General features: G+C 54.1%; 1 long non-coding RNA gene across 1 annotated transcript; it reads right to left on the bottom strand.

Moving 5' to 3' along the window:
* Positions 1-2,373: 2,373 nt before the first annotated feature.
* On the bottom strand, positions 2,374-4,178 carry LOC111733650. The gene is made up of 2 exons (XR_002778082.1): positions 4,066-4,178; positions 2,374-3,516 (listed from the first exon to the last, which is right to left on the bottom strand). It is a non-coding gene; the product is annotated as an uncharacterized LOC111733650 (long non-coding RNA).
* Between the last annotated feature and the right edge of the window lie 8 nt (positions 4,179-4,186).

Genomic DNA, 4,186 nt, shown 5'->3' with positions numbered 1-4,186 from the left:
TGCTACGTCAACACGCGTTCGCGAGACGGGGCGGGCCGAGACCTGGCGGGGGCGCCGGGCGGGGGACGTGGGGGAAGGCACCGCATCCCAGAGGGAAGTTCCAGTCTGAGCCGGCAGGCAGACTTTTCGGCTTTCACCTTTTGTTTAACGTGACAAACACTGCAACCTACTCAACTCAAATAGGTCCCTACGAGCTACAGAGAAGCGAGTCTGAGATCGCGCCTGGTCCCCCAAGCGCCCCTTCCCGCCTTTAGCCAGCAGCTGTGCTGACTTGCATGCTTTGCCAGGTGGGCGCACCGCCCCTCGACGGTGGCGGAATTCTGAGAGAAGCAGGGTTGGGGGGGTCAGCTCTCGAGAGGATACAGAGCCTTATGTACAGCCCCAAGCCCCTGCTCCAAGTCTCCCCGGTTCGCACACGCCCCCATCCAGCTCCTCAGGCGCCCACACGTGGCGGCGGAGGCCGGTGAGGCCCAGGAGGGCCGGGCGTGGCCTTTGTTTCAGCCCGAGCTGGGGGCGGCGGGGCTTTGTCTCCGCTCCTGCCTTTGTTCCAGCGCTGGCGCGGCCCCCGAATCCCAGCGCCGCCCCGCCCCCTCGGCTGCGTCCGGCGAGCCACGCCCCCTCTGAGCCACCGCCTCCCGTCCCCAGGCCCTAGTCGCGGACCCTTCCTTCCTCTGCAAATTGGGAAGGAAAGTTGGTAGCTCCCCGCGCACAGGGTGAGGTGTGGCGTCACTACTACTACTTTAGTAGTAGTTGCTGGATCCTGTCGACGACCCTATCCTGTACTGGGCCCCAAGTTCACGGGAGAGAGGCGCGACCCTGGGGCAGACAGGGGAGTGTCAGGGACCAGAGTCAATAAGTAGGCAATGGTAGAGTGCAGGAGTCGACTTTCCTAGGGGCTGCCCCCAGACACCCGCAGGAAGGACAGTTCAAGCAGAAATAAGTGCAAAGGCCCTGGGGCTGCCGGCCACACAGCGAGCAGTGAAGTGAGGAGCGGTGGGCAGTGCCCAAGGCTTGCCCTCGGTGACAGGCCCTTCACTAGGCTCTCGCAACTGGTCCTGTGGTTGCGAAGGCCTGCCGAGGCCCATGCGCTTCTCTCTCAACGGTACCCACTTCCATCTCCTGGGTCCAGGACCTTCTTTCCCAGGAAATGGCAGCCACGGAAGCAGGGTGCCAGCAGCAGACCTTAGAGAGTCTCCATACCACCCGGTGCTGGGCCATCGTCAGCCCCCTTGTCCAAATGGGGAAACCAAGGCTTCTGGAAGTGACAAGACAGCATTGGGAGAGGGGGAATCGACTGGAAACCAGGCTCAGGCAGACTCAGGGGAGCACAAAGGGCATCCCAAGACTTGCTGAGCTAGAGTGGGCATACAGGAGGGCAAGGCCAGGGCAGAACCCTGGCTCGGAGGTCCTCTCTGCACAGCCAGCCTATGCAGAGGTCCAGAGGTACATGGCAGGACACAGGTACATCTCGGTTTTGTGCCCCCGGTAGGCCAGACAGCAGTCATTGTCACCTTGCGCTCTTACCCCATATGCTCCTTGGCTACCATTTACAGCATCTCCCCCTTCCCAGTCCTGGACCACTAGAAACTGTCCATACCCTAGCTGTGCAGACAGGACTAGAGGGATGAAACAATGGACAGGAATCACTCAGATGGTGACACGAGCATCCAAGGTCTGCCCACTGCTCCTTTGGGCACTTGCCTGCAGGCGGCCATCTTCACTCCCCCACACTGCGCGCCTGCGCCTGGCTCTCCTTCCAACCTTCAGTTGTCACCCCCAAAGCCACTGTGTAGGGAGGTCTTGTGGCTGCATCATTCCAATCTCTTCCTCTGCACAGATTTTATTCAGGAACTAGACAGTCGTGATAGTGGCACGATGTCATGAATTGCTTAAGGCCACTGAATTGCACACTTTAAAATAGTTGAAATGGAAAAAAAAAAAAGTTAAAATGGAAATTTCCTGTCGTGCATTTTACCACACACATAAAATCAGATTTGGATGAGAGCCCTGAGGTCTATCCCTGCTGACCTCTGACCTCGCCCCTCAGCCACATAGGTCAACCTGTCGTTCTCACCTCAGGGCCTTTATATTTGATGTTCTCTCTGCCCAGAATGTTTTCCTCGCCTCTCTGTCTGCCTGGTCCCTCTCTTCCTTCACGGAGAAACACAAAGAGCTGTAAATTGTGCTGACTGCTGCATCTGCCATGCCTGGCCCAGCCTTACCATCCCCTCCGCCCCCAAGTAGGGTAAATGTGTGAAAGGGCAAACAGCAAACAAGTGCGTAGAGAGTTGACTGTCCCGAGCCTGCCAGGTTTTCAAGCTACCACTTTTAAAGCTTTTTTTAAAACGCGGTTAAAGTTCGCATGACATCAAATTCGTCATATTTTAAAGTGGCATTTTATACATTCGTTGGCATTTTATACATTCAGTATGTGGTGCAATCACCACCTCCATCTAGATCCAGAAAATATTCTTCGCCTGGAAAGGAAACCTTGTATCAATCAACACGCCATGTTCTCTCTCCCACCATCCCCTGGCAACCACCAGTCAGCTTGTTTTTATGAACTTTTTAACCTTTTGCAGAAGGCTAATAATATGTAGAGAAAGCACGCACGTTGTACAGACAAGCACCCTGCACGATCATCTCTGATAGCAAAAAACTGGAACGTCTCTGGCTCCCGGGAGCCCTCCGTTCCCCTCCCAGCCACTGAAATCCTGACTTCTCCTACCACAGACAAGCTTTGCTGACCTGTACATGGAACCGCTCGGGGGGTGCGTGTCAGTGTCTGGCTTCTTTCCCTGAGTGCACATCCTTGTGACTGTGTGTGGTCCTTGTCGTGTGGGCCCCATCGTACAAATACCCTAGTTTGTTTAAACATTCTTCTCTTGACTGCCCTCGGGTCTCTCTCCTGCGTGTGCTGCTGTGCACACAACACGTGGCTTTTAGCCGGGTGGTTCTTCAATTGTCCTGAGGAATGGCAGGATCCGATTCCTCTTTTAGGGGTTCTAGGTGGGGAATTGGGGGTGGGAGATGGAAAGAAGAGAAGCTTTCATGCAGACAAGACAGTGAATGCCCTAGACTCTCTAAATCACCCTTCGAGATCACTACCATTCCTCCATCGGTTTCCCGCGGCGACTGTAACATCTCACCACAAACTTGATGGCTAAAAACAAAGTTGAAATTCATAGGCCTGGAGGCCAGAATTCCGAAATCGAAGTGTAGGCAGGCCACACTGTCTCCAAAGGCTCTAGGGAAGAATCTTTGCTTCTTTCAGCTTCTGGTGGTTCCAGGGGTTTCTGGACTGCGGCTGCATCATACGTCACTCTTCAAGACTAACACTTTGATGATAGTGCCTTTTCCTCCACGTGCCGTGGCTGTGGACTGAATCGAGCTCGCGCCAAAATACACATGGAGAAACTCTGCCGATGTGGTAGTATTTGGAGATTGGGGCCTTTGGGATGTGATTCACGTTAGGTGGGGTCATGAGGGTGAGGCACTCATGATGAGATTAGTGTCCTACCAAGAAAAGACACCGGAGAGCAGCCGCTATGGTCACAGTCAGAGCTCATGGGATCACACAGCAATGGGGCCGCTTCCTAGAAGCCGACAGTAGAGGACACGGCATGAACTCTACCACGTGGAAAGCTTATCTCGGCCTTTCCGGCCAACAGAGCTCTGAGAAGTAAACTTCAGTCGTTCAAGCCCCTCAGGCTATGGTATTTAGTTATGGCAACCCAAGTGGACTGACAGCTGTCCAATTTTCCTCTGCCTAGCTCTCACGAAGATGCATGTGAAATTACATCTACAGCCCGGCTCACCCAAATAACTCAGGATCATTTCCCCATTTCAAGGTCTTTAATCACAATTGCTAGGATTGTTTTTTCTTATAAGATTGTGCTTGTAGGTCCCTAGAATCAGAACATATACATCCCTGGGGGCCATTTTTCTGCCTACTGCCGTCTGCATTTCACAGATGGAAAAACTGATTCCCCGGAAAGTAGGAGTTGTCCAGAGCCCCACAGCCTATATGAGTCCAATCCAGCTCTGGACTCTGGGTGCCCTCACCTTCTGTAGGCTGCCTTCCCAAGGATTCTGTGGCCCCTAGGAAGGACAGGAAGTGTCCGCAGCCCAGAGTTTCATCCTTTACTTGCAGAGAGGAAGCAGAGGCAATGACTGACGCCAGGAC

Source organism: Pteropus vampyrus, unplaced genomic scaffold (assembly GCF_000151845.1).
Source record: "Pteropus vampyrus isolate Shadow unplaced genomic scaffold, Pvam_2.0 Scaffold602, whole genome shotgun sequence".
NCBI classification, from domain to species: domain Eukaryota; kingdom Metazoa; phylum Chordata; class Mammalia; order Chiroptera; family Pteropodidae; genus Pteropus; species Pteropus vampyrus.
The sequence above is the reverse complement of the archived record's forward strand: the minus strand, read 5'-3'. Positions and strand labels throughout refer to the sequence as shown.